The following is an 11,845-nucleotide window of genomic DNA, read 5'->3' on the forward strand; positions in this document are numbered from 1 at the left end:
TGGAGTAACATCCCAAATTGAGAGTGTATATTATTCACTTCTAAAGCCAAATCCTATGAGAGCAATGTTCACTCATTCCTTCTCACCTCCCTCTCTACCTTTCTACTGTAAAACTTTTCTTCTTGCCTCCTGTATATATACCTCATTCTATCTTTCCCTTTCTCCTTCTCCCAATATATTCCTCTCATCCCTCAATTTTATTTTGAGATACCATCCTTTCATATTCAAATCATCCTGATCTCTCATCTATCTATCTATCTATCTATCTATCTATCTATCTATCTATCTATCTATCTATCTATCTATTTATCTATCTATCCCAACTACACTAATACTGAGAAAGTTCTCATGAGTTACAAATATCTTTCCATAAAGGAATGTAAGCAGTTCAACTTTAATACTTTTCTTATGATTTCTCTTTCCTGTTTACCTTTTCATGCTTCTATTGATTCTTGTATTTGAAAATCAGATTTTCTATTTAGCTCTAGTCTTTTCATCAAGAATGCTTGAAAGTCCTCAATTTCACTGAATGCCCATGTTTTCCCCTAAAGGATTATATTCAGTTTTTCCTGATAGGTGCTTCTTTGTTTTAATCCCAGCTCCTCTGACCTCTGAAATAGTATATTCCAAGTCCTTTGATCACTTGATGTAGAAGCTGCAAGATCTTGTGTTATCCTGATATATATCCACAATACTCAAATTATTTCTTTCTAGCTGCTTGCAATATTTTCTCACTGACCTGGCAACTTTGGAATTGGGCTACAATATTTCTTGGAATTTTTCTTTTGGCATCACTTTGCAGAGGTGGTAGGTGGATTCTTTCCGTATGTATTTTACTCTCTGTTTCTAGAATATGTGGGTAATATTCCTTGATAACTTCTTGAAAGATGATATCTAAGCTCTTTTTAACATAAATTTCAGGTAGTTAATTTTTAAATGATCTTTTCTGGATCTATTTTCCAGGTAAGTAGTTTTTCTTATGAGATATTTTTCATTTTCTTTTATTTTTTATTCATTTGGTTCTGTTTTAAAATTTCTTGATTTCTCATAAAGTGATTAGCTTCCATTTTCTACATTCTAATTTTGAAGGAATTCTTTTCTTCAGTGATCTTTTGGACCACCTTTCCCATTTGGCCAATTTTGTTTGTTAAGGCATTCTTTTTTTCATTGGCTTTTTGGGCTTCTTTTCCCATTTGAGCTAGTCTATTTTTAAGGTGTTATTTTCTTCTGTTTTTAATAAGCTATTAACTTGATTTTCATGATTTTCTTGCATCAGCTTAATTTCTCTTCCCGATTTTTCTTCTATCTCCCTTACTTGACTCAAAATCCTTGTTGAGCTGGTCTATGGCCTACAACCAATTCAAATTCCTCTTGGAGGTTTTTGAGTTTGAAGCTTTGACTCTGCTGTTTTCCTCTGGTTATATACCTTGATCTTCCCTGTCACCAAAGTAAGATTCTATACTCTGAGTTCTTTTGTGATGTTTACTCATCTAACCTACCAAACACTTGGCTTTTTAACTCTTTGTTAAGGAAGAACTCTTCTAGCAGTGAGAGTGGGGGGTGGGTGTGGGTGTGCTGTCCCAGGCTTCAGTGATTCAGTCACTCATTCACCCACCATATGTAGGCCTAGAGCTCTCGAATCAGCCTTTGTCTTTGTTGTAGTGATTGTTGCTGCTGCTCTCCAATGCAATTACCACTCCCAACCTCTGGGTCACTACCCAGCCAGATCTTTCACCTAGTCCCATAGAGTTTTCCAAATGATCCTTTTTGAAGTTTGTGGATTCAGAAGTCTGGAAACTGCCACAGCTGCCAATGATTCAGTTCCTGAGGCCTGCTCTGGCCAGGTTGTGCAGATATGAGCCAGGCTAGATTGAGCTCTTCTCCCCACCCAGTGTGAAAGACCCTTCTTGTAGGCTTTCCAGGTTGTCTTGGGCTAGGAATTTGTTTCACTCTGTCATTTTGTCGGTTCTGTAGCTCTAGAATTTGTTTAGAGTCATTTCGTAGCTATTTGAAGGACTTTAGTGGGGAGTTCAAGGAAGTCCTTGCTCTTACTCTGCCATCTTGGCTCTGTCCCCAGGACTTCATCTACTGAAGTCTTGAAATAGCTGTGAAATTAAATTCCTATGTCACAGGTCTTACTACCCTGTTTCAAAATTAATAGTGCTTTTTTATTGCTTCTAGAACTAAATACAAACTATTCAGCTTGGCATTTAAACACATCTACAATTTAGACTTCCAAGTGAATATTCTTTCCCTAGCTCACAGTCAAAATGGCCTACTAGTTATATGCCAAATATACATTCTGTTTTCTTTTTCTGTCTCTTTGAGCAGGTTGTATTACATGCCTAAAATGCATTCCCTTCTCAAGTCAGCCTGTTCTACTCCCTAAATTCCTTCCTATCCTATCACCTATTTGAAGCCTTACTTGATCCTTTAATTTATCAGTATTCTTTCTCTCCTGCAGGTATCTTGCATTTGCTGATTGCAATAAATTTTGAATACCACAGATACAATGTAAGATCCTTGAGGATAAGGAATAATTCATTTAGTGTTTATAATCATAGTATCTCATTTATAGTAGGTCTCTTGTCTTGCAGATCCCAAAGAGATTGTGAGGTCAGGCTAGTCCACAAACAGCTCCCATATCAAAATTCAGATATATTATATGAAACAAATACCTGTGGAAATACATTAATTACCGGCAATTTTATCTCTCAGAATTAAAATGAAGCATCATTTAAAGAAATATTGGTCATCAAGCTAAAAAAACTTAAGTGTTTCTGGAATTACTTTTCCTTTATTTTACAGATTAAAGTGAATGTTAGAAAAGGATCATTGGTTCATTAATGGAAAGCTGCAAGGGTTGTCGACATTATGTGGTCCAATCCTCTTATTTTTGCATATTGAGAAACTGAGATTCAGGAAAATTAAGTGACTGGCCCACCTTCACAGTAGTAGTAATCATTATTGATGGTAAGGACATCATTTGATACCAAAGTTAGGTTTTTGTTTTTTTTTTTTTTAACCTGTAACATGCTAACTCTCTATGAAAAGTAAAATAACTAAGCTAAAACATTTAGTAAATGACTGAAGTGTATTGAATCCTTGCCTTCCATAACTCTCCATTATTTTTACCACAGAACAAAATTATTTATCCTACATTGCACAGTACCATTTTAATTTAGATCAAGTAAGTTTTTGTAAATAACAAAATAAATTATGACAAATATCAGTAGTATCTCCAAGCTATTTCCAAATAATTAAATATAATATTTAATAATGAGAGTATTGGGAAGTAAAAAAGAAAAGAATAGCTGAATAATACCTTGAGATTACATCTTGAGCCACATCATGTAGAGATTGGAACAATGAACTAGTAAGAAAGAAATCTGGGTTCTAAGGTTGCTTTTGCCACCTTCTCCCTATATTACTTAAGGCATTCTCTTTCTCTTCTCTGGGTCTCTCTTATGTTAACATTAAATAAAGAAAAGGACATTGAACTAATAGGAAGTTTCAGTCTTCTCTGGGCCTTAGTTTCTTCATATGGATGAAGGGGTGGGATTCAGTAAACTCCAAAGTTCCTGTTAGTAATATTTCATGAGATTATTTCTTTTCTTGCTGTTAAGTCCACTTCTTTCCACAGAGAAAATTCAATGGGGGAGGAACACCTTACAATACAATGTGACTTCTATTAATGAAAATCCCTTTCCAGAACACTACTAAAAATACGAACTCTAATATTAAGGTCAAAAATTCTACAAAACACCTCCAAAAGAACAAGAACTTTGAAGAGGAATAAAAGGATAGGACAAGAATATTATCTGCCCAAATATCATGTGGCCATGTATGTTTCCAATCTGGAAAATGCGTATTGATTTAAAATGAATCTGAATTGTTTTCATGAAAATAAAAGCTTACACTAATAAAATGGGTATATTTCTCAGACTTCCACATGTCTACACTATCAAACTATAACTTTCTTTGACTAATGCCATCTGCAAATCCTTCAACAGTATTCTGAATGAATTTTTACCATAAAATATTTTTTAATTCATTCTTACTTCGATAAAATTAAATTTATGTAAAAATACTAAAAATTGACAGATCTTCTTTTAGGCTAAAATTGGATTTGATTCAGCAATTTCAGGGCTTCATTAATGAAAACATAAACATTAGACTATTAAAATACACTCATAAAGAACACAAATTTGTGAGGATCATCTGGGAAACCAATTGTAGAATTGTTCATTGGATTGGGTAGGCTTACTAATATGGGGAAAGAAGCCCAATTAACACAGAAATAATTTGATAAAATAGACAAAAATATATTTTTATCATACTTTATACTATTTAGAAAACTAAAGTGAAGGGAGAGGGATTAAAACCTAAAGATGAGCATTCCCATGGCCACACCATTTCACTTTTAAATTAAGTTTACAGATTAAAATCCTTGTAAAAACATAAGCACAAGTGCAGATATAGAATTTCTTCCATATTAAAAGAGATACAAACATTGCAAAGGAAAATAACTCAGCTGGACATACTATTTATTAATTGAAAATATTTTTGAGTATATCTTTTTGGTTGGGGTTGTTCCATGATCTGAACATATTCTGAACTGCTACCATATTGACATAAAAGTGTCCCTCAATCCCTTATTGCTTAAATATTTGAATACAAAAATGTAATAGTGTTTCCTTCTCATGAGGCCTTAGAAGAGGTGATTATTTGAAATATTCAGCATCTATATTTCTGGCTGTTGTTTTTTTTTAAGCTTTCACTGATTCTTTGTCATTTTTAAAAAATAATTTAGTCTTACATATATTCAAAATAAATGGGAGTGGTCATGTTGTAACTGTGAAGGACAACAGATTGAAAATCTCAATGCCCAGTTGATGTCCTCATAATGTTAGTGAATTCATGGAAGATTTCACTTTCTTTGGCCAGATATCTTGTACAAAATGTGAACCTATAGAAGGACATTAATTAACAAGAGTTAAAAATGGAGGAACAGATTAAAGTATGTATTTTTGAAATGGATATTCAGATCTAGAAGTTTACAGACCTATTATAGGTATTACTGCAATAAGGAGAAAGGAAGAAGGAGAGGGAGAAAGATACAGAGACACACAAAGAAACACAGAAAGACTGAAACAGAGACAGAGAGACAAAAAAGATAGAAAAAGAGATAGATGACAGTGGCTTTGATGAACAAGGAAGGAAGGAAGGAAGGAAGGAAGGAAGGAAGGAAGGAAGGAAGGAAGGAAGGAAGGTAGGTAGGAAGAGTGAGGTTAGAAAGAGTAGTAAGAAGGAAGAAGGCAAAAAAGTAGAAAGCTGAGGAAGCAAGAAAGCGTAATAGACAGGAAGGAAAGAAAAAAAAAGAAGAAAATTTCCAGGTAGTATAATTTTCTCTAAGCCCATCATCACAAATCCTGCAGGTTATTTTATTTATTTTATTACTAATAGAAGGTTTTACTGCTAAAGGAAAAATGACTAGAATTATTTTGATGAGATCTATTTTTGGTTTTCTGATATTGGCAGTGAGCCCCATGATGATGCTCTTTTTCAAAAGGTCTTCCTGTGATTGATGGTGCCCATTGACGTTGAGTAGAGAAATAAGGATGGCAATAATCCAGCCCAGTGTAGCTTGAGTTTAGTTGATAAACCTGAGAAACTTGCTGAGTTTACATAAATAAAACCTCAGAGAGGAGCCAAGGACAGTTTAGTGATTTCCCGTGTTTCATTATACCTGAGATAAGGAGGACAGTTTGCTACAGTCTAGTCAACGTTAGCACTGAGCTTGGACGTTTAAACATCACTGCAAAGTAAACACCCAAGAATAGAAAGTTAGATTGAAATGACAAGATTTTGTGGTAAATTAGGCTCAGCCATAATATGCCATCAAAGCTTCACTATATAAATAACAAAAGCAAACATTCCAAATTGAAACATCATTTCATGTGATTTTTTTCTTTTCATTCTTTATAATATGTAAGCTATTTAATATAAAGGTGAGTCAGAAAAGACATAGTGTAGAGTAGTGGATAACAACCTCTTGAATTCAGGAAGACCTGGCCTCATATGTTGCTTCTGATGCATTACCAGTTTAGGCAAATTATGTTTTTTTTAATTAATTCTCTAAAACTTAAACACCTAATTATGAACTTATATAATCATACATATACATATATATATGCACATGTATATATATATCTATACATACATACATATATATATATATATATATGTATGTATGTATGTTTACGCTGTAGAATGAATTGACAAGTAATTGGTAATATAAATTCTGCCCAGGTGAAATCAGGGTCTAACAATGACAACTTTAAAGAAAGATTTTATAATCCTTTATTGCCATAATTTAGTAAGAGTAGCAAGTCTTTTCCTTTATATTTTCTGGCTTACTCATGTTATACATGTAGCTACCTAGTTAACTTCACAACTTTATAACTGATAATAATAATAAATTTGCTCAATGAGATTTCCTCTAGTTTTCAAATGTAAAGAGTACAATTTCTTCGATTATTCTTCATGCTTCCTATCTGTCTTCTAATCCAAGAACCTTGGCTATGCAGTTTTCTCTTTATGATTACATTTCTCTTTGTCATTAGTAACTTTTTAGTTCCCATTAAATTATAAAAAAGACAAAAAAAGTTCCTAATCACAAGGAAATCACACTCTAATTGGAGATACACCCAAAGCAAACTGGACACAATGTCAGTGAAGAAGCACAGGCATTAAAGAGGACCAGGAAAGGCTTCTTGCATCGCAATGAATTTTGCTGAAACTTGAAGGAAGTCAGAGATGGAGACAAGCAGGGAAACATCCCAGTCACAGGAATAGCAAGAGAAAACACATGGAGTAGAGAGAAGTGCTGGGTCTTTTTTTTTTTTTAATTTACATCTCTTGAGCCTAGCTTAATATCTGGTCCTCAGGAAATACTTAATGAATATTTGTTGAACTGGGTTAGGCATTCCAAAGGCAAAGAAATATTAATTACTTAGTATATTTTCAAGATTATTCTAGTTTCCAGAATAAAAGAAAAAAAATGAAGTGTCATACACAAACATACACAAACACATGTATATATACATACATGCACACATATGTATTATGCACATACATATATGCATATATGTATACATAAATATAAATATGTACACATGTGTGTATATATGTATATGTATACAAAATGAAAATAATTTTTGAACAAATAATTGAGGATAATGAGTAAAGGACTTATTTAGAAGGAAGTACTTTAGCTGAAATTGAAGGAAACTATATTTTCTAAGAGGCAGAAGTGAATAGGGTATGTATTTCCTGTCTAGGATACAAAAAATCTCATAAAACCGTGTCCTTCAATTTCATAGTCAATTTAATCTACTGATAATAGCTTGTGACATATTCTGGCCCCTGCCTGACTATGAAGTCAGAACAGAACCCTTGTTAAATGTCTTTTTTCTTAGATCCTGACATCAGTATTCACACTTGAGGCATACATGTTGTTTTTTAGTGCCTGACACCCTTATCCATCTGTCATGATGGCATAATGCCCAATCCTTAATCAGTCAGATCATTTCTCTGGGGCATGGATAATGACTTTTCATTCTTTTAAATTTTTAAAGTGAATCCCATACTCCCAAACTTGCCAAATCACCAGCAACTGAAATTTCAGTGGCTTGAATAATTAACATTTCTATAATCTATAAGATTCTGCACAAAAATAACTTGAAATGGGTCAGTAGAGATCATTTTTTCCCACTACAATTCCTTTAAAGATGTTTTTGCTTAGGTCACCAAACCAGGCACTAGTACGGCCTAATTGTCATGGAGACTTTAGTTATTAAGGAACTTTCTCACTGGGAAATGGGACAGGACAGCTCATTTTGCAGATGCTATCTGGCAGGTATTGGGCAGATCTCCGTAAGCAATGTGAAGTACAAAGCTGAAGCAAGAATCCAAAAAACTGAACCATACCATATCAAAGCAAACCTAACAAAATTGGCCAAGACCTTAATGATATAATAAATATAAAATCAGGGTACTATTTATAATAGTCTTCCCCACCAACAAAGCTCCTCATAGTCATGAGCAATTGGGTAGTCTGGGAATAATTTTATTTTTTTGCATTTGCCTGGATAATGGAATCATCAAAAATAATTTGTTAACTTGCTTTGGAAATTTTATATATAAATATAAATGTATATATATATATATATATATATATATATATATATATATATATATATATATATATATATATATATATATCTTACAAGACACATTTTAAGGATTATTCATTCATTTATATTTTATATTTTATTGTGGTAAATGATTGCCAAGGGATCAGCATCTTTTGGTATATAAATGGTTCTCTTTAGGCATATTTAAAAATTTGGTTAATTCTTTTAGGACTTTTAAAAAGATGTCCTAAAATTAACTCCCTTTTTGCTGCATTGAGCCCATTTCTGGACTTGAATGTCATGTTCCTAAGTGGATATGCATACCCACAACAATTCTTCATGTATAACAATATGCATTCCATAGGCAAATAAAACACATATTGTCATTCTACCTCCTCTGTACACCAAAGCTGTAAGAGAAATTGCAGTAAAGGAAGACTACATTTGTTTTCATTTAATTCTTTACACTCTGTCATGTCATGCTCTAATACATTAAGAAATGATGGAAATTATTGTCTCCTCAAAGATGAGGAGATTGAAATACCAGTATATCCAATCCCGTGCTGGGTAATATCATCTAGAATACCAATTACAATCAATGCGAATGATGTATTCTATATTAAAGCAGTCAATGTATGCTATTTTGAGAAATAAATCTACTCTACTGTTGGATTACTGTGATCACTAACTTTCTCAATATGAGCTGAATTCTATACAACTGCTATAGAACAGGATTTCATAATTTTATATTCACAGTAGTTGCATCAATTGATTTCAAATGAGACTCATCAGAATTATTTTTTTCTTCTCCTTCCCAATACATGTATACCATTGGTGCATGTGTTGTGATAAATTTGTTTTTCACTTGTTTGAAAGCTACTTTAGAAATCATATATTGGAGGAAGAGGGAGACAAGATGGCTAAGAGAAGCCAGAAAGTTGCCTGAGCTTTCCCCAGTTCCCCTCAGAAGTAGCATTAAATAAAACCTCTAAAGCAATTCTGGAGTGAGAGAACCTACAAAAAGATGTAGTTAAACATTTTATTCAATTATAACTTAGAAGGACTATCTCACTTGGGTAAAAGGGGAGAGCAGCCTACAGCAGACAGTTTCCTTGAAAGACAGAGGGAGGATCTTAGTCAGAGCATAGGTAAGCATAGGCCCCTTATTCCTGGCTCAGATGGCCACTGTCACAGCAAACCAGTTGTAAGGCCTCCAGCCTCAGCATAGAAGGCAAACTATCAGCTCTTTCAATCAGGCAACAACTGGCCCAACTAGGCCAAACCAACTCAGTGCGATGAGCAACCTGCCAGCACACGAAGCCCCAGTGAACAAAACCAGTGACCAGGCTTCTGACTCTCAGCCCAAAAGCTTGGGACAGTGTCCCATGTGCCCCAGGAGCAAAGATAAACTTTAAAATCCAGGAAATAAGCAAAAAGATGCACAAGAAGCAAAAAAGAACTTTCACCATAGAAGGCTTCAGTGGTAACAGACAAGATCAAAACAAAAACTCAGAAGAGGACAATAATGCCTACATACAAAACTTCAAAGGAAAATGTTAATTAGTCAGAGCTGAAAAAAAAAGATTTTAAAAGTCAAACAAGAGAAATAGAAGAAAAATGGGGGAAAGAAATGAGAGGTATGTAAGAGAGAGAGTCAATTGCTTGAAAAAGGACAAAAATTTGTTTAAAAATTACTTTAAAAATGCAATTTGCAAAATAGAGGAAAAATTCACTGAAGAAACAACCTCTTAAAAAGCAGAATTGGCCAAGTGGAAAAGGAGGTATAAAAGCAATCTGAAGAAATTAATTCCTTAAAAAATAGAATTGGACAAATGGAAGCTAAAAACTATATGACACATAATGAATCATTCAAAGAAAATCAAAACAATGAAAATGAAAAGAACGTAAAATATGTCACTAGAAAGACAACTAAGCTGGAAAATAGATCCAGGAAAGACAATTTAACAATTAATGGACTACCTGAAGATCATGATACAATAAAGAGCCTGAAGAACATCTTTCAAGAAGTTATCAAGCAAACCTGCCCTGATAACCTAGAATTGGAGAGCAAAATAGTAATTGAAAGAATCCACCAATCACCTCCTGAAAGGCATTCCAAAATTCAAACTCCAAGGAACATTCTAGGCAAATTCCAGAATCATCAGGTGAAGGAGAAAATACTGTAGACTGGCAGAAAGAAACAATTCAAATATTAAGGAGCCACAGTCAGGAATACACAGGAATTAGCAGCTTCTCCATTAAAGGATCAGAGGACTTAGAATATGATATTATTGAAGGCCAAGGAGCAAGGATTAAAATCAAGGATCAATACTAAGAAAATTGAGCATAATCTTTCAGGGGAAAAGATGGACATTCAAAGAAAGAGCGGACTTTCAGTCTTTCCTGATGAAAATAGCAGAACTGAACAGAATATTTCATCTTCAAATGAAAGACTAAAAAGAAGCAAAGAAGTGTAAACAGAAAAGAAAAGCAAACATTATTCAATAAGGTTGAACAGTTCATATGCTCATATGGGAAGATGATACTTATAACTGTTGAGAACTGTATCTTTCCTACGGCAATTAGAAGGGGTATATATAGAGAGTGTGAACATAATCTGATTTTAAGTTGATAATTAAAAAAGGGCTGAAGAAAAGGATTATACTGGGAGAAGAGGAAAGGGGAGGCAAAATAGAGTTAATTGCATCACATGAAAAGGCAGAAAAAACCTATTCCATTAGAGGGAAAGAAGTGAGGGCTGAGCATTGTTTGAACCTTATTATCATTGAATTTGCCTCAAAGAGAGAAAAATATATACGATATAGAAATTTATCTTATCTTATAGGGAAGTAGGATGAGAAAGGGGAAAGAAAAGAGAAGAAGTGGATAGATAAGAGGGAATAAGAGAGGTCAAAGTAGTAGGGGGAAGGAAATACTAAAGGGAGTGGGGCTGATATAAGGAAGAGCAGCTTGAATGATGTGGTGGTAAGAACCAAAATGCTTGTGAGGAGGAACACAGTGAAAGAAGAGAGAAAAACATAAATGGTGCACAAAGAGGTGAGGATGGAGGGAAAGACACAGTAACTATAAGTCTGAATGTGAATGGGATGAACTCTCCCATAAAATAAAAACATAACACAATGAATTAAAAAAAAACACAATCCAAGAATATGGTGTTTAGAAGAAACATATTTAAAATAGCGAATTACATACAGAGTAAAGGTGAAAAACTGGAGCAGAATATAATAGGCTTTAGCTGAAGCTAGCAAAAAATGGGTAGCAATCCTGACCTCAGATAAAACAAAAACAAAAATAGATGTTATTAAAAGAGATAAGGAAGAAAACTACCTGTTGATAAAACGGTGCAGAGACAATGAAAGAACAGCAATATTAAATATATATATATGTATATACATACATATATATACACATATATACATACATACACATATATGTATATATGTATGTATATACATATATATAGTTAATATTGCTGTTATTTATATATATTTATATATATGTGTACACACACACACACACACACACACACCAAGTGCTATAGCATCCAAATTCTTAGAGAAATTAGGTGAGATTTGGGAAAAAAAATACTAGTGGGGCATCTCAAGCTCCTCCTCTCAAAAAATAGA

Source organism: Notamacropus eugenii, chromosome 6, assembly GCF_028372415.1.
Source record: "Notamacropus eugenii isolate mMacEug1 chromosome 6, mMacEug1.pri_v2, whole genome shotgun sequence".
NCBI classification, from domain to species: domain Eukaryota; kingdom Metazoa; phylum Chordata; class Mammalia; order Diprotodontia; family Macropodidae; genus Notamacropus; species Notamacropus eugenii.